The 20,159-nt window shown below is 40.1% G+C and overlaps 1 protein-coding gene across 4 annotated transcripts in view; it reads right to left on the bottom strand.

Annotated features, from left to right (window-relative positions):
* The window catches only part of slc26a2 (solute carrier family 26 member 2), a 32,478-nt gene extending 13,804 nt beyond the window's left edge, over nt 1-18,674 (bottom strand). Inside the window, exon 1 of one of the 4 annotated variants that reach the window (XM_063053498.1) lies at nt 18,521-18,674. The gene's annotated coding sequence lies outside the window, so the exon portion shown is untranslated. The other 3 variants (XM_063053501.1, XM_063053502.1, XM_063053500.1) reach the window with 3 other exon arrangements.
* Nucleotides 18,675-20,159: the final 1,485 nt, after the last annotated feature.

The following is a 20,159-nucleotide window of genomic DNA, read 5'->3' as shown; positions in this document are numbered from 1 at the left end:
ACCACTGTTCAGTGCTATCCTTGACTTTACAACACCTTCCTATTACAGCCCTATCTCGGTGCCTGAAATAATCATTAAACTCATGAAGTCTTGCTGAATAATTAAAAATCTAGCATATGGCTTTAACCAATAAGTAAATATAAATCTCTCTACTTACTTAGTTCCGAATCTGTCTCACATTGTAAGAGGAAAAAAAAAATGATTTCCTGCTTGACAGTTACACTGTGCAAAACATTTATCTAATCTAGAAATAAGAATGCAGTCCTACTTTCCTGTCACTGACTGGTTCAAGGGTCTTTAAATATTGCAGCACTCCATTCCGGGAAATGAATTAGTGTCTTTTGCAATAATGTACCATTTCAAACAAAAACAAATGAAAGTTGCAGTCAAGGTACTATGACGACAAGCACTAGAGATTCAAACCATGCTATAGTGCATCAAGTAAAAAATTCTTAGGTTGGGTTTGGATTGGCAGTGGTCTAGGTCAGATCTGTGGCAATTGCTATCATTTTAGATCTTCAAGTGTATAAGGGTATTCATAAGAATTATAAAAATGAATCTGAACATAGATCAGTGCAACAGAATCGTCTTCAGCCCACGACATTGGACTGTCCTTTTAATTTAATCCATAATAAATCCAACTCTTTTCTCCTACAGAGCCCATATATCTCCATTTTTTCTTTCATCCATGTGCCTATCTCTTTTAAATGTCTCTCATGAAAGCAGCCTCTACCACCTCCCTCAGCAGTACATTCAAGGCATTGTCTGTATAAAAGGCCAATCTCTGACATCGCCTCTGAATTTTCCTCCACTCATAATAAAAGGATGTCTTGTAGTATAAGCCTTTGCTGCTTTGGGAAGAAGATGCTGGCTGTTCACTCTATCTATGTGTCTTATAGTCTTATACACCTCTATTCAACTCAACACTCATCTTCCTTGATTCCAAAGAGCAAAGCCTTGGCCCGTTCAACCTTCTCTCGTAAGACATGTCCTCTCATCCAGCTTTCCGGTAAATCTCCTCTGCAGCCACTAAAGCTTTCACATTCATCCTATATAGATGTGACCAGAACTGAGTACAATACTCTAAGTGTGGTTTACCAAAGTTTTATAGAACTGCAACATTATCTTGTGGCTGTTGAACTCAATACCCTGATGAATGAAGGCCAACACACCATATGCCTTTTAAACCACCCTATCAACTTGCATTAATGACCCAGAAGAAGAAACAGCATGCAAGATTTCCTAATTTGCCAGTAATACAAAAGTAGGTGGAAGTATTGTGATAAGGAGGTGTTGCAAGCTTAGAGATCCATAAAGATGGATAAGCCTCTGGAGCCTGACCAAGTACATGTCCTGGTTCCATCTTGTCCGGGATGCTAGTGGCTTGCTTTTATTATTTGCATGATGTGTGTGTTTTCTTTTCCTCTTTCTTTGTAGTGTTTTTCGGTCTTTTTTTTAAAAACTGATTTACTCGAGTTCCTTGCTTTGTGGCTGCCTGTAAGCAGACAAATTTCAAGGTGTATAGTTTATACAATCTTTGATAATAAATGTGTTTTGAATCTTTAAGTCGTTATGGGAATCAAGAAAAAAAAATGTCGGGGCACTAGCAGGGATTTATGCATCTTTGATAGCCACAGGTGAGGTTCCAGAAAACTGGAAGATGATTAATACTGTCTCCTTATACAAGGGCTGCAAGATCAAATTCAGGGACTATCGATCAGTGAATTTAAGATCAGCAGTGGGAAGTTTACTGGGAGAATTCAGAGACATTATCCACCTGTATCTGGAAAGCCAAGGACTTATTGTGGATAGTCAGCCTGGCTTTTTACATTGAATGTCACGTCTCACAAATATGATTGAGATTTTGATGGTGACAAAGAAGATTGATGAGGGAAACAGTAGATACTGTTTACACAAACTTCAGCAGAACTTCTCACCTGCATGATTGGCTGGTATAGAAGGTTAGATCACACAAAACTGGCTTGGAAAAAGTCGTCAGAGGGTGGTATTGGGGGTTTGTTTTTCCAGACAAGAACCTCGTGATCAGTAGTGGTATAGAGATGTGGATGAGAACATAGGTAGCAGGATTAGTAAATTGAAAATGTCACCAAAATGAATGCATTGGAAAGTGAAAAAGATTCTCTCATGGTACAACAGAATTCAGATCAACTGGGAAAAAGGGTAAAAGAATGACTGGGTAAAGAGTAAAGGAAAGGATGGAATGAAACTCAGACAAGTGCAAAGTGATGTATTTTGAGAATGTAAATCAGGGCAGGACATACGTTTCAATGGCAAGGCTCAAAGGAATGTATATAGTTCCCTAAAAGCAGCAACACAGGTAGATGGGGTAAAGAAGGCAGATGACACACTTATCTTTATTGCTTGGGGCATCGAATACACAGGTTGGGATTTTGGGTTACAACTGTACCGGATGTTGGTTAGTCAGCACCTGGGAGTATTGTTCACAGGGCTGATTGTCGTATTATAAGAAGTAATGACACTGCCAGGGCTGGAAAGCTTGAATTATTATTGAGAGACTGGGTAGGCTGAGACTGCTTTCCTAGACTGGAGGCTGAGGGGTGACCATGATCTTATACATCTCCATAAAGTCACCCTCAATCATCAACATTACAAGGATCAAAGTACTAAACTGTTTATTCTCTCCCTATAACTTGGGTCCTTGAGTCCTAGCAACATCCTTATAAATCGTCTTTCTACTCTTTTCAGGTACAAAGTAAGTATATAAACATTTATCCAAAATTTATGACAATTCCTCAGTCATTACCACTGCTCAGTGCTATCCTTGACTTTACAACATCTTCTTATTACAGCCCTATCTCGGTGCCTGAAATAATCATTAAACTCATGAAGTCTTGCTGAATAATTAAAAATCTAGCATGTGGCTTTAACCAATAAGTAAATATAAATCTCTCTACTTACTTAGTTCCGAATCTGTCTCACATTATAAGAGAAAAAAAAACAATGATTTCCTGCTTGATAGTTACACTGTGCAAAACATTTATCTAATCTAGAAATAAGAATGCAGTCCTACTTTCCTGTCACTGACTGGTTCAAGGGTCTTTAAATATTGCAGCACTCCATTCCGGGAAATGAATTACTGTGTCTTTTGCAATACTGTACCATTTCAAAGAAAAACAAATGAAAGTTGCAGTCAAGGTACTATGACGACAAGCACTTGAGATTCAAACCATGCTTTCGTACATCAAGTAGAAAGTTTTTAGGTTGGGTTTGGATTGGCAGTGGTCTAGGTCAGACTAGGTCAGATCTTTGCCAATTGCTATCATTTCAGAACTTCAAATGTATAAGGGTATTCATAAGAACTATAAAAATGAATTTGATCATAAATCAGTGCAACACAATAGTCTTCAGCCCATGACATTGGACTGTCCTTTTAATTTTATCCATAATAAATCCCAACTCTTTTCTCCTACAGAGCCCATATATCTCCATTTTTTCTTTCATCCATGTGCCTATCTCTCTTAAATGTCTCTCATGAAAGCAGCCTCTACCACCTCCCTCAGCAGTACATTCAAGGCATTGTCTGTATAAAAGGCCAATCTCTGACATCGCCTCTGAATTTTCCTCCACTCATAATAAAAGGATGTCTTGTAGTATAAGCCTTTGCTGCTTTGGGAAGAAGATGCTGGCTGTTCACTCTATCTATGTGTCTTATAGTCTTATACACCTCTATTCAACTCAACACTCATCTTCCTTGATTCCAAAGAGCAAAGCCTTGGCCCGTTCAACCTTCTCTCGTAAGACATGTCCTCTCATCCAGCTTTCCGGTAAATCTCCTCTGCAGCCACTAAAGCTTTCACATTCATCCTATATAGATGTGACCAGAACTGAGTACAATACTCTAAGTGTGGTTTACCAAAGTTTTATAGAACTGCAACATTATCTTGTGGCTGTTGAACTCAATACCCTAATGAATGAAGGCCAACACACCATATGCCTTCTAAACCACCCTATCAACTTGCACTAATGACCCGGAAGAAGAAACAGCATGCAAGATTTCCTAATTTGCCAGTAATACAAAAGTAGGTAGAAGGGCATGTTGTGATAAGGGGGTGTTGCAAGCTTAGAGATCCATAAAGATGGATAAGTCTCTGGAGCCTGACCAAGTACACGTCCTGGTTCCATCTGGTCCAGGAGGCTGTTGGCTAGCTTTTATTGTTTGCATGATGTGTGTGTTTTCTTTTCCTCTTTCTTTTTCTGCAGTGTTTTTTGGTCTTTTTTTTAAAACTGATTTACTCAAGTTTCTTGCTTTGTGGCTGCCTGTAAGCAGACAAATTTCAAGGTGTATAGTTTATACAATCTTTGATAATAAATGTGTTTTGAATCTTTAAGTCGTTATGGGAATCAAGAAAAAAAAATGTCGGGGCACTAGCAGGGATTTATGCATCTTTGATAGCCACAGGTGAGGTTCCAGAAAACTGGAAGATGATTAATACTGTCTCCTTATACAAGGGCTGCAAGATCAAATTCAGGGACTATCGATCAGTGAATTTAAGATCAGCAGTGGGAAGTTTACTGGGAGAATTCAGAGACATTATCCACCTGTATCTGGAAAGCCAAGGACTTATTGTGGATAGTCAGCCTGGCTTTTTACATTGAATGTCACGTCTCACAAATATGATTGAGATTTTGATGGTGACAAAGAAGATTGATGAGGGAAACAGTAGATACTGTTTACACAAACTTCAGCAGAACTTCTCACCTGCATGATTGGCTGGTATAGAAGGTTAGATCACACAAAACTGGCTTGGAAAAAGTCGTCAGAGGGTGGTATTGGGGGTTTGTTTTTCCAGACAAGAACCTCGTGATCAGTAGTGGTATAGAGATGTGGATGAGAACATAGGTAGCAGGATTAGTAAATTGAAAATGTCACCAAAATGAATGCATTGGAAAGTGAAAAAGATTCTCTCATGGTACAACAGAATTCAGATCAACTGGGAAAAAGGGTAAAAGAATGACTGGGTAAAGAGTAAAGGAAAGGATGGAATGAAACTCAGACAAGTGCAAAGTGATGTATTTTGAGAATGTAAATCAGGGCAGGACATACGTTTCAATGGCAAGGCTCAAAGGAATGTATATAGTTCCCTAAAAGCAGCAACACAGGTAGATGGGGTAAAGAAGGCAGATGACACACTTATCTTTATTGCTTGGGGCATTGAATACACAGGTTGGGAATTTGGGTTACAACTGTCCCGGATGTTGGTTAGTCAGCACCTGGGAGTATTGTTCACAGTGCTGATTGTCATATTATAAGAAGTAATGACACTGCCAGGGCTGGAAAGCTTGAGTTACTATCGAGAGACTGGGTAGGCTGAGACTGCTTTCATAGACTGGAGGCTGAGGGGTGACCGTGATTTTATACATCTTCATAAAGTCACCCTCAATCATCAACATTACAAGGATCAAAGTACTAAGCTGTTTATTCTCTCCCTATAACTTTGGTCCTTGAGTCCTAGCAACATCCTTATAAATCGACTCGCCACTATTTTCAGGTACAAAGTACACACACAAAATGTTGGAGGAACTCAGCAGGTCAGGCAGCATCTCTGGAAATGAATAAACAGTTGACGTTTTGGGCCAAGGCCCCTCCACAGGACAAGGTAAGGGGAAGACACCAGAACAAAAACGTAAGAGGAAGGGAAGAAGGACAGCTAGAAAGTAACAGGTTGAGCCAGGCTGATAGAAAGATAAAAGGCTGGTGAGGAAGGAATCTGATAGCAGAGTGGGAAGGAGGAGGGGACTCAGGAGGGAGGTGAAAGTGAAAAAAAGAGGATAGAGGCCAGAATGGCAAAAAGAGGGAAGGGGAAGGAATAGGAATTTTTTTTTTTATGCACACCAGAAGGAGAAATTGATATTCATGCCATCATGTTGGAAGCTATCCAGATGGAATCCAAGGTATTACTCCTCTACCCTGAGGATGGGCTCATCTTGGCACAAAACATCGTAACCTATATGAGCCTGCTCTGTCATTTCATCATGGCTGATCCATTTCCTTCTCCTGCCCCTTCTGCCCTGACTAATCAAGAACCTGTCAACCTCTGCCTCAAATATACCCAATGACATGGCTTCCACACCCCCCTGTAGCAACAAATTCCACAGATTCACCACTCTCTGGCTAAAGAAATTCCTTCTAATCTCCATTCTAAGCAGACGATTCTCTATTCTGAGACTGTGCTCTCTAGTCTTAAACTCCCCCACCATAGGAAACATCCCCTCCACATCCACTCTATTCAGGCCTTACAGCATTCGATAGGTTTCAATGAGATTTCCCCTCAGTCTTCTGAATTCTAGTGAGCACAGGCCCACAGCCATCAAATGATCCTCATGTGGTAACCTTTTCTTTCCAAGAACCATTCTCGTGAGCCCTTCAGAACCCTACCCAATGTCAGCACATCCTTTCTTAGATAAGAGGTCCAAAACTGCTCGCAATCCTCCAAGTGAGGCCTTACCAGTGCCTTATAAAGCCTCAACATTACATCCTTGCTTTGATATTCTAATCCTCTCAAAATGAATGCCAACATTGATTTCGTCATCCTCACCACTGACTCAACCTATAGATTAACCTTTAGGGAATCTTGCATGAGGACTCCCAAGTTCCTTTTGAATTTTCTCTCCATTTAGAAAAAAGTCTACGCCTTTGTTTCTTCTACCAAAATGCATGACCATACACTTCCTGGCACTGTATTCCATCCGTCACTTCTTTATACATTCTCCAAATCCGTCTAAGTCCTTCTGCAGCCTTCGCTTCTTAAACACTACCTGCCCCTCCACCTACCTTCATATTATCCACAAACTTGGCCACAATACCATTAATTCCTTCATCCAAATTATTGCCGTATAATATTAAAAGAATGAGTCCTAATACAGATCCCTGTTGAATACCACTAGTCACCAACGGCCAACTACTCTCTGCTCTATCCATGCTAGTATCTTTCCTTCTGAAAGTCCAAGTACACAAAATATACCGGTTCTCCTTTGTCTGTCCTACTTGTTATTTCTTCAAAGAATTCCAACAGATTTGTCAGGCAAATTTTCCCTTAAAGAAACCATGCTGACTACGGGCTATTTTATCATGTGCCTCCAAGTACAATCAACTCCAACATCTTCCCAACCAATGAGGTCAGATTAACTGGCTTATAATTTCCTCCTGCCTCTTTCCCTGCTTGAAGAATGGAGTGCCATTTGCAATTTGCCAGTCATCTGTAACCATGCGGAATCTACTGATTTATTGAAAGATTATTACTAATGCCTCCACAAACTCTTTAGCAACCTCTTTCAGAACCCTGGGGTGTAGACCATGTGGTCCAGGTGACTTACTTACGTTCGGACCCTTCAGTTTCCTAAGCGCCTTCTCCGTAGTAATGGCAACTTCACTCATTTCTGCCCCCTGACAGTCTCAAACTTACGGCAAACTGCTAGTACCTTCCACAGTTAAAACTGATGCAAAATATTTATTCTGCCATTTCCTTGACCCCTACTTCTATCTCCCTAGCATAATTTTCCAGCAGTTCAATATCTACTCTCACCTCTCTTTGACTCGTTAGATACCTGAAGAAATTTTTGGTATCCTATCTAATATTATTGGCTAGATAACCTTTGTATTCCATCTTTTTCCTCTTTATGTCTTCTTTAGTTGCCTTCCACTAGTTTTTAAAAGCTTCCTAATTCTCTAACTTCCCACTAATTTTGTTCTATTATATGGCCTCTTTTTGGTTGTTTCATCCTGCCTTTAGAATACTTCTTCTTTGGGATGTATCCTACACCTTTTGAATTGCTCCCAGGAATAACCGCCATTGCTCTCTGTCATTATGTCTGCTAGTGTCCCTTTTCAATCACCTTTGGTTAGCTCCTCTCTCATGCCTCTGTAAATCCTTTTACTCCACTGTAATACTGATACATCTGACTTTAGCTTCTCCCTCTCCAATTGTAGGGTGAATTCTATCATATTAGCATCACTGTACTCCTAAGGGTTCCTTTATCTTTAGCTTTCTAATCAATTCCGGGTCACTGCACAACACCCAGTCCTGAATAACTAATCCCCTAGTGGGCTTAACCACGAGCTGCTCTAAAAAGCCATCTTGCAGGCATTCTACAAATTCCTGCTCTTCGGATCCAATGCCAACCTAGTTTTCCCAATGTACCTGTCTATTGAGGTTCCCCATGAGTAACAATGTCCTTTTGACATGCCTTTTCTATATCCTGTTGTAATTTACAATTCACATCTTGTTTATTGTTCAGAGGCCTGTATATACAGCAACTCCCATCAGGATCTTTTAACTTTTGTAGTTTGCTTGCTCTGTGCACAAGGATTCTACACCTTCTGATTCTACACCACCTCTTTCTAAGGAGTTGATTTCATTTTTTACCAACAGAGCCATCCTACCACCTCTGCATGCCTGTCTTTTCTTTTGATACAATGTGTAACCTTGGGTGTTAAACTCATAGCTATAATCTTCCCTCAGCCATGACACAGTGATGCCCACAACATCAAACCTGTCAATCTCAATTTGTGGTACGTTCATCTACTGTAAGAGGAGGACATGGACCGGCATGTTGGAATGGGAAAGGAAATTAAAATGTTAGGCCACTGGGTAGTTCCATTTTTGGCCGATGGAGTGGAGTGCTTAATGAAGCAATCCCCCAATTTATGACAGGTCTCACTAATGTAGAAGAGGCCGCATTGGGAGCTCTGAACTGAATAGATGATCCCAGCAGATCTGCAGGTGAAGTGCTGCCTCACTTGGAAGGACTGCTTGGGACCCTGAATGAGGGAGGAGGTGAATCAGCAGGTGTAGCACTGTGGCTGCTTGCAGGGATAAGTGCCGGGAGGGAGAGGAGTGGGGAAGGATGTATAGACAAGGGAATCACAGAGGGACTGATCCCTGCAGAAAGCAGAGATAGAGATAGGCGAAGTAAAGACATGTTTGGTGGTAGGATCCCTTTGGAGACGTTGGAATTTGCTGATGATGGTGCATTAGATGGGGAGGCTTATGGGGTGGTAGTTTAAGACAAGGGGAACTCAAGGCAGCGGTTGTATTACAGGTGACCAAAAATGTAGATAAAACTTCTAGTGTGGTCTCACCAACGTTTTGTGCAACTGCAACATAATGTCCCAAATCTATCCTCAATGCCTTGACTAATGAAGGTCAATGTGTCAAAGGCCCACTTTACCACCCTGTGTATTGTGACGCTTTCAGTGAAGTACTAATATTCTATGTCCCCCGTTCTACGATGGGACCTAGGATTATTAGTGCATAGGACTGAAGGGCCTAATGGCCACTGTCTTGTGTTCTTACATTCTTGTGAAATCCCCAAAAGAGACAAAGGACATAAAGCAATGGAACTATTGGCACCTGCCCACATTACCAAGTGTTTCTGGCAGCCAATAAAATTTCAATACAATCCAATAATACTTTGTAATATTTTGACCAAGAACATTTAACACTGTTCGCTGAATTTTGGACCTATACCAACATACTACATGGTCACTGGATCTTGATTGCTGTACAATGATTACTCTTTTAAAGTAGTTGTGATTATCCTAATACTTCCATGCAAATTTCATGGTTTAGGTGCCAAGTTTACAGTCACTTAATACAGAGTAGTTACAGTTTTAATATCCAACTTCAATGTTTTTTTACATAATGAATCTGAGCCAATTAGTAAGCCAGATTTCCATGCAGATTTAACAATGTATCAAACAGGCAGTAGCATTATGGAACACAGGTGATAAAAGTAATACGGGAATTACTATTCATCACAAAACATATTATACCAAATATCATAATGGGATACTTTCAGTAACAATAAGGTACACATACAGCATATAGTAGACAAGAATTTCTGCCAGTAGTCAGTAGTTTGAGCTTGCCAATGATCTGAAGTATAAATTTATTTTCTGCCCATTCCATCTTGCTGAAAAATGCTACCCTGATTCTTCAGCAAAGGATCAAACCCTGCAGATGTAATATTGTCACACCACGGGTAGTGAGAGGATCTAGATACCTCACTCATGCGACAGCTGTAAAATAAAACCTCACCATCAGCTGCTTACGTCATACCCACTAGTTTGCCCAATTGTCAAACCAGCCAAAAACATCAAACATTTCTAAATGTTATTCTAAATAACATACAAAATCTTTAAAAGATACTAACTAGAAAAAAAACAAAAAATAAAACCTTTAAAGAAAACACATCACATTTAAAGACTATATCATTAATTTCAGTTTAAATAACAAATCTTTACTCAACTCAGTCTCAAATGGCTTATTTGAGACTGTGATCCCATGTCATAGAAGCTATAGGCAGGTTATTCAACCTGTGGAGATGTATGTTTCAATAGGATTATGTCTCACCCTTCCAAACTGTGGAGACCATGGGCCTAGTGTATTCAGTCTTTTCTCATACAGCAAACCCTCAAGCCATGGCGTCCTCTACTGCCGCAATGAGGCCACACGCAGGTTGGAGGAGCAACACCTTATCTTCTGTCTGGGTAGCCCCCAACATGATGGCATGAACATCAATTTCCCGAACTTCCGGTAATTGCATCCCCACCTTCACCATTCCCCCATTCCTGTTTCCCTCTCTCCTTATCTGCCCATGAACTCCCTCTGGTGCTCCTCTCTCATCCCTTTTTTCCCCAAGGTCTTCTGTGTCCATCAGATTCTTCCTTCTCCAGCCCTTTATCTCTTCCATCTATCAACTTCCCAGCTCTTTATTTACCCCTCCCCCACTCCCGGTTTCACCTGCCACCTTGTACTTCTTCCTCCCCTCCCCCCAACATTCTTGCTCTGACTTCTCTTTTTTTTCCAGTCCTGATGAAGGGTCTTGGGGCGAAACGTTGACTGTTTATTCTTTTCCATAGATGCTGCCTGGCCTGCTGGGCTCCCCAGCATTTTGAGTGTGTTGCTTGGAGTTCCAGCATCCGCAGACTTTCTCGTGCTTGTGATCCCAGGAACTAATCCGGCACTCTGTCCATTACAAGATCTTTGCTTTTAAGACAAAGAGATCAAAATCATACACAATACTCCAGGTTTCTTCTTACCAAGATCCCAAATAATAGAAAAAAGACAGTTTTATTCCTGTACTCAAATCCACTCAGTGTTACTGTACTATTCACCCTCTTAACCAAAACATTAACAGTTTATTCCCTCCTAAAATGCTGCCTGACGGGCTGTGTTCCTCCAGCATTTTGTGTGTTGCTTTGGGTTTCCAGCATCTGTAGAATCTCCTGTGCTTGCAGCTTTCAGTGACTTGTGGAAGAACTGGATCTCTGAATATTAGTACTTCATAATCCGTTACTATTTTAAAATAAGCAGCTTTTCTGCTTTATGCAATGACGTGGAGGCCCTCATATTTTCACATTACATTCTACCACATCTTGTCCTTATATCTTATCTCCACTACCTTTGGATTTTCTCTGTAACGATCTTGGCATTTAGCCAATATACTACCAGTGCTGCTACTACTCTTTATTTCTTGGCATTTTGACAGTCATAATGGCATTGAGTTAGATTGTTCTTGTGTAGCTTTTAAGCTACTGGCCAATTATCACCCATGCCTGAATGTTGTCCTGGTCTTGCCATTTTTGCTTTATAGGCATCGATCTTCACTCAGATTAAATATGTTTTTCTCTTGGGATGTGGAGTTTGTTGTCCAGGGCTGAATTTATCTTCCACTCCTACTTTGAGTTGTTTGTTGAGCCACTTCAGAAAGTAAAACACATTAAGAAATAATCACATTGAACCACCGACCTTCCAGTTTCCAATATTACGTTGCTAACATGTTCTTATGAAAGTATAGTATACATGTTCTTCTGAAAATACAGGATACCTGAAAGGATTGGAAAACTAAGTGATTGTAAAGGATGCTTTTCACATTACTACAGGTAATGCAGGAGGCTCACAACTCCAGCAAACTAGGTTCAATTCTAACCTCTAGTAACCTTTACGATACCCCTGAACACTAAGATAAAATAAAAGGGTATTGAAACAGGAACCATATGGAATATGCACTCGTGAATGTCCCATGGGTACATTACTGTTTCCTTCCACATTCCAAAGACTATGACTAGTTAGGTTAATTTTTCTGTAAACTACACTAATTCTTCAAATTTTAATTACCCTAATTAAGAAGGTATGAAAGGGCATGTGTGAGAGAGTGTGGGTTGCAGAGAAATGAGTGAGGAAATGGGATGCTATGGGAGATGACATATGAGGGGTGATTGATAAGTTTGTGGCCTAAGGTAGGAGTCACTTTCAGAAAACCTAGCACATTTATTTTTCAACATAGTCCCCTCCTAAATTTACACACTTAGTCCAGTGGTTGTGGAACATACAGATCCCTTCTTTATAGAAGTCGGCGTCTTGGACCTCCAGAAAGTGGTCCACAGCTGGGGTGATTGATATGTTTGTGGCCTAAGGCAGAAGGAGATGAGTTATTAACTTCAAACTTTCTGAATAATCACTCAAAGAGTTGAACTGCACGTCCATGTAACGAACACTGTATAACAGCGGTGGCTGCATCACACTGTGGGGATGCTTCATTGCTGGAAGGCTTGTGAAGGTAGAGGGTAAAATAAATGCAGCAAAATACAGGGAAATTCTGGAGGAAAACCTGATGCAGTCTGCAAAAGAATTGTGACTTGGCAAAAAATTAGTTTTCCAGTAAGACAATGACCCCAAACATAAAACCAAAGTTACACAGGAATGGCTTAAAAACAATAAAGTTAATGTCCTGAAGAGGCCAAGTCAGAGTCCACACCTCAATCCAATTAAGAATTTGAGGCTGGAATTGAAAACTGCTGTTCACTCATGATCCCCGTGCAATCTGACAGAGCTTGAGCAGTTTTGTACAGAAGAATGAGGCAAAATTGCAGTGTTTGGATGTGCAAAACTGATATAGACCTATCCACACAGACTCAAGGCTGCAATTGCTGCCAAAGGTGTATTTACTAAATACTGACTTGAAGGAGGTGAGTGTAAGGGGGTTTCGTCTTTTATCTTACTGCGTAGGCTAATTAAAATGGCTTCTTTGTTATGTTATACTTGGGAATGCTTCTTTGTTATGTTAAATGCTGAGAAAGTTCTTGCGCTAGCAGCTTGTTTTGGGTTAGGGTGTGATAAGAATATGTTACGAACCAATTGGGATAGTTGTTATGTTTTTGGTGTATTTGAAGATATTGTATGCGCGGGGTTTTGGGGGAGAAAGCAGGAGAGAGAGAGACAGAGGATGGACCAGGTGCTGTGAGTCCGCTAATGGGGTTGGACCCCGAGCGGGGCATTCGGCGAGGAGAAGAGACGGAGATGGACTCATGTGGAGCGTCTGGTCAACCACTGTTGTTGGTCCCAGGCGGCCGGTTGAGGTGGTCCGAGGGGTCGCAGGGTGAAGAAGAAGGGTCCTGAGCGCCAACTGTTTGTGCACGAAGAGATTGAACTTTCATAAGTGTGGCGCCTTTGATTTTCCTTTTATATTTTATTCTCTATTAATTATATAGTTCCAGTAATATCTATAAACTGTATATAATTTAATCGGATCTTGTGTATTGTCTGTTATTTGGGCGGGGTGGCGTATATCACACAGCATCCACATAAACTAATTACCCAGTTTGCCGGGGCCGAGGGCTGTTTCCCTAGACGACAGCGAGCCGAGCAACCCTGAGGCATGAGTAACATGAGTAATTATGCAATCAATTATTTTATGTTTAATAATTGTAATAAATTTAGACCAATTCATAGAAATATTTTTATAACTTTGACACCAGTCTTTTTCTGTTGATCAGTGTCAAAACAGCCAAATTAAATGCTGTGTGATTTAATGCTGTAAAACAATGAAATATGAAAACTCCCGGGGGGGGGGGGAGTGAATACTTTTTAATAGGCATTGTATTCTTTTGCTAACTTTGAAAGGTCATAAACTCTGAAATGTTACTTCTACCTCCACCGATTTTGCCTGAACTGTCGAGAATTCTTGTATCTTGTTTTTCTTACATAAGCAAATTATACACTTTAAAAGTCCCTTCTAATTACAAAAGAGTGACATTGTGCAGGCTTGATTCAATATAACTTTCTCCTTTACCATCCTGCACAGTCTAAGTACACAAATTTTGTTTATCAATCTATATATGTGGTAGATATATTAACCATAGCTTGAAGAACTGTCTGTTATTTAGTAACATTATAGACATTTGCAATTGTAATGAGGGCTGAAATACAAATGTTAGCATCATTAAAATACAAAACCTCTGGAGTATGAACATGCATGGTTTAAGATTGAAGTGTGGAATTTGTTGTTGATAATCCACAGCCTTTCTACAGAGGTAGGTTGTTGAAGGCTTCAATAGAAATATTTTTTGAAAACATCAAATTAACAAGAACTTTAATTTATATCCTTAGAGAAATCCAAATGTAAACAGTAACAGGAGTAGGCCTCTGAGTCTCCTCTGCTATTCGAGCTCGGTGCCATCTTTTTGTATCCTTTTCTGCACTAATCCCATTCTTATCCATTCCTTTAACATACAGATATTTAACTGTTTTTCTTTTTCAACAAACTTTGCTTTTGGGAATGAAGGACAGGGAATTCCAAAAATCCATCACCATCTGATTGAAGAGATTTCTCTTCATCTCAGCGTGACCACTATTTCGACAACCGCAGCCAAGGAAAACATCTACGAATTCATTGCGTTTAACCTGTAAGAGTCCACCAAACTCCAAAGAATTCAACCTAATCTGCTCAAATTGATCCTCATATAGCAAACCTGCCTTCCTCGGTGAACCAATCTGATGAATCTTCACTGAGCTCTCTCTCTATGGCAAGGTGGGAGGTTAACATCATCAGAATACTAGGCAAGTACTTCAAACAAATTGGAGCATATAATGACTGGCTGAGGCCTCAACATGGAATCTCACAATACTCAGCATAATACAACTTGGCAAACTGCAAAAGAAAATGTTCAATCTCAAAATCCAAATGCACTGCATTCATTGGTTCCTCCAGATCTTGATCTAGATCATATTTAGAGAATTAATTCCAGCATTCTCCCTACTCCTTACGTTAGGCCAACAGATCAATGGTTCCACCCATTTCACTTCCTTCTTCCTAACTTTGTGTGGTCACATTAGCTACTTCCAATCGGCAATCACTATTCAAGAATCTACAGAATATCAAAAGACATTACCCACACAGCCACCATCTCTTTCTAAGCTCTTGCATATTAGAGGAATGCCCTTTAATCTCATCACTATGATAGTACTATCAATACTAATTCCTTTCAGTTCGTCTTTCTCACTAGACACTTGGCTCTCTGGAAAGGTTTTGTGTCTTCCATAAATTGAGTTTATTAGAAGAGGGCTTAAAATTAATGGTAAGGAAATCTAACTGCAATTGTACGGGGCCTTGGGAAGACTAGTCCTAGTACATGTCATGTACAATTTTGTTTATCTTGTCAAAGAAAGCACATGCTTACCAAAGGAGGGCAGTAACCACTCATTAGATGCAATCCACAGTCAGTATGTTTGCATACAAAAAGCATTGAGTACATTGATACTATATTCAATAGTTTGGCAGAATAAGGGGATGGATCTCATTGAAATTTACACAATTCTTTAAGGACCTGACAGATTAGATACAGTGAAATTATTTTCCCTGACTGTGAGAAATAGTAGGAAGGGCACCAATTCACGGTAAGCAGGAGGTTATTGGAGACTGCGAGACAGGGAAAGTTCTGGATCATGAGCGCAATGAACATTTGCAGTTCTCTATCCCAAGAGCTGCATAGGCTCAGTCGTGATGTTCATTCAAAAGTGAGATTGATAGATCCCAGCAATACACAGAAAATGCTGGAGGAACTCAGCAGGCCAAGCAGCATCTGACAGTCGAAGTTTTGGGCCAACTTAAATTTTGTGCATGTTGCTTGGATTTCCAGCATCTGCAGATTTTCTCATGTTGATAGATCACAAAACTTAAAGAGAATCAAAGTGCAAGACAATGAAGCTGAGATAGAACAGCCATGATCTTAATGAATGGTACACACATGAAGGTCCAAATTATCCAGTAATGCACCTATTTCTTATCTTCTTAAACACAAAATACTCCTTCTTCCCTCCATTATAACTTTTCCTGAGTCTGAATATCAGACTCACACTTTCCTTAGGTATTCTTTACCTTTTACCTATCTATAAAACATCTTATTACTATTATTATATTTATTGCCAATCTATTCTTGTAGTCCATCAGCTTTTTGTCTAAATCAATTCTTTGGCATTCATTTGGCAAGTTCTAAAATGCTCTAATTCTCAGGCTGACTGCTAATTTTGGCAATTTAAAACATCTTGCTTTGGTTTAATAGTTACTTCGATTTCTCCTGTCAACACTGCCCCAGCCACTTTTCCTGTCAGTTTTCTGTGTGGCTTCAGGGATCTTTCTGTTTAAAACTTGTATTGTTTTTAAAATGTTAACTATTGCAAGCAAATCACAACAGCCTTTAAGCAGTATATTAACCCGATATGTCAATGTGCAGAATACTACTCCAGCCTCAATAGTTGTTGGTATATAGTGTCTAATTGCCATGAGCAATGACCTTGATAGTTTTACTCAAAGTTAAATATATTCAGCTTCTATTGTGAATATCCCAATTTTACTTTGATCTCTACAACATTTTTAAAAACTTATTCAAAGAAGCTGTCATCTTTAAGAGTTCCAGGTTTCCAGTGTGGGATTACTTCACTTGGTTGGCTTCTAAAGCCATCACAAAGGCAAGCTCAGAAAGACTGCCGTAGCCTACTAGAACCTCCGGAGTGCTGTATCCAGACAGTATAGACTCAGTCACGGAATTAGTTCCAGTGAAAATCATATCAAGAAAGAGGACAGTCATACCACCTTGATGTTGCATCTTTCTTTGACATACATCAATCTGCTACCAGCAACATGATCCAGCCCATTATATAGAATAGCAACAAATTCTTTAATTCATAAAAACTTTACAAACACATAACTCTGATCTATTTTCCAACCTTATTCTTGCTCTCAGCCATCAGCAATCAAACTAAATGTCATTTTTACTTTAAATGCATAGTACAATAGTATAGATTTATTTCCTGTTACTTACAAGTATTCATACAAAACTAGGTTTTCTTCTGAGGGTATCTAATTGGAGGTAATTAAAATAACTTAAAGTGTGTAACTACTTGAGAGAAACTCTCCCAGTGGCAGAGCAATCTAAACTAGACGATGGACTATACCCTTGTACGGAAAAGCCTACAGTCAGCCCAATTCATCATGGGTAGAACCATCTCCTGCACTGAGCACAGCTACACAGAGCGCTTTATAGGAAAGCAGCATCCATCATCAAGGATGCCCACCATCTAGGCCATGCTCTCTTTTCACTGCTGCCTTCAGGACGACTGTACAGCTGCGTCAAAACCTGCACCACCAGGTTCAGGAACAGTTATTACCCCTCAGTTATCAGGCTCTTGAACCAGTGGGGACAACTTCACTCGCCATATCACTTACTCCCACAGCCTATGGACTCACTTTCAAGGACTCATCAAGTTCTCAACATTTATTGCCTGCTTGCTTGCTTGTTTATTTATTTATTATTTTCTCTTTCTTTATAAAATTGCAGTTTGTCTTTTGCACATTGGTTGCTGTCCGTCCTGATGGTTTATTGATTATATTGTATTTTTTGTATTTACTGTGATTTCCCACAAGAAAAATGAATCTCATGGCTGTATATGGTGACATATGTACTTTGTTAATAAATTTACTTTGAACTTTTAATAATGCTGATTGGCACTTTGGACCTGATGATCTCTTTCCGTGCTGTGGTAATGCTATGTTTCTCTGATAGCAGTTTATATTATTAAAAATACTTACGTAATCACGGAAAATAAAATATTTGCATTCAATCCATTAAAGATTATAAAGTTACTAATCCTTATGTCCATATACCATATAATGCATGTGGCAACAATACTACCCGAGATCAACAAATGTTTTTATACTATGTGTATACAGTTCTCTAGTTTACCCTGTTGCTTTCATTCGAGAATTCCCGTAACCTGCAAAACTGGTTTGAACTTATCACAAAGGATTCTGCCACCCACCGCTCAGCACCGCTGAAAGTCCATCTACCAAAAGTATCAACTGATCTGCTCTCACGTCATAATCTTAAATTAAACTTAAAAAAAAATGTTTGGGTTCCTGGAGCCAGCATTAATGTTCCACGTCCCTCCCCATCCCAGATATTTACCTACCATCTCCAAGAGTAATCTACTGTTAAATGTCATTTCACCAAGTCGGCTAAGAGAATACAGGAAAGCATCAGCAATCCAAATTATCCTCCTCTAGCAAAGGAACAATATCTGTAAGCACTATTAGTTGTGGCAATTAATCATTTTAAAGCCCTTTAGGTTACGAGAATAAAGACACAATTTAAAAACTTTAAGGTAATTAAAACGCTCTTCGCTGCAGAACGCTCACTCACCTGCTAAAGATTCCTGTAGGAAATGATTACAATGTAACTAACCACTGAAGCGCTGAAATGAAATATTGAGCTGAGTATTTCACGCCCTGCAGAACCACGGGTGTCATTGGCCACGTACCCCGGCAAAGCCAGACGCCGCGAAATGTCATCACAGCAAGCCTCCAAGCGTAGTTCAAAGAGCGACGGCTGTTCAAGTCCCCGCCCACTTTCGGCCAGGCGACGTCGCTACGGAGCACTGTGATTGGTCAGACCTCTGCCAGGTGCTGTGATTGGTCAGAACTTTGAAGAGCGCTGTGATTGGTCAGAACCCTGCCAAGCGCTGCTACTTCAATTACGACCCAGGCACAGCGGCGCTAAGGACGTGTGATCTGAATTAACGCTTGCGATTGGTTAGTGTTGCAACTCTTAATGCAAATACACTCTGCGGACCTGTGTGAGGATGCCCCTATTTAAGATTACTGGATGAGCTCAGTTTATTTATTAAAAGTTATTCATAATGGAACAGTATAGATAAAGGAAGAAAGAGTGCAATGAGATCTCTCATTCATGACTGTCGATGGTGTTTTGTTTTCAAAGTCAAACAGACAGTGCACATTAATGGTATAGAAAGAATGCAGAAGAACCAGAAAAGCTGTGGTTTAACGTTACAAGCAACACACACCAAAGTTGCTGGTGAACGCAGCAGCAACTTTGATGTGTGTCGCTTGAATTTCCAGCATCTGCAGAATTCCTCATGTTTGTGGTTTAACCCTGTTCAGCCCTGGCTGGGTCACCTGGAGGAGGGTGTATGATGTTGAAACACCCGATGATTCCAGGAACATCACTGTACGTGTGTCCAGAAGCATCAGTAGATGTATGTAGACAGCTAGATGCTGGAAGCCCAGAGCAACATGTGCCAAAATGCTAGAGGAACTCAGCAGGTCAGGCAGCATCAGTGAAAGGAAGTCGACGTTTCGTGCCGTTCTTCAGGAACTTTTATTATTGCCATTTTTAAAGATCTCTGACAATATATCGCAAGTAGGAATGCAATAACCTTATTGTTTTCTCACTCAGAGATTAGTCAAATTGCCTTAAAACACAAGCACCTTTTTAAATAACAGCCAAAACTTATTTCTGCAAATAGAACTAATGTTAAAATCCAGCCGGTTCTTAAAAATGAAATTGAGAATAAAACTGAGATGCTATTCTACAAAGGAAACTGTAGCTGGGTGTAGGTCAGTCATTAGGTTCTGTAGATGCACAGCTCTCAGTGCCTTAATCCCCTGAATTTGACTTGAGTGTATGTACTATTCCTCCAAGAGGATCACAGCCTTGCGGTTTGGAGGCCTGCGTGCCTCAATGACCCGCAGAGCTATGTTGGCTGGAGTCAGGGCTTTATGATTAGGCACTTGGTAGGGTCTCCCATGCCAAACAAGTCAAATGGTAAAGGTCAGACTCAGAGTGATCCACTAGTCCTCCAGGTTTCGGGGGTTCAGCTCAGGGCTAACAACCCTGACTGGCAAAACAAAACTGTTACAGAAACAATGATGAAGAATCCTTCTACATCTAAATGTGACAGTGTTCTTGAGTCTCTACCCGGGATTTGTATGATTGACAGTAATGAAAACCGAGAGAAAGCTACTGACCTGATAAAGGAACC

This window comes from Mobula hypostoma, chromosome 7 (genome assembly GCF_963921235.1).
Source record: "Mobula hypostoma chromosome 7, sMobHyp1.1, whole genome shotgun sequence".
NCBI lineage: Eukaryota > Metazoa > Chordata > Chondrichthyes > Myliobatiformes > Myliobatidae > Mobula > Mobula hypostoma.
The sequence above is the reverse complement of the archived record's forward strand: the minus strand, read 5'-3'. Positions and strand labels throughout refer to the sequence as shown.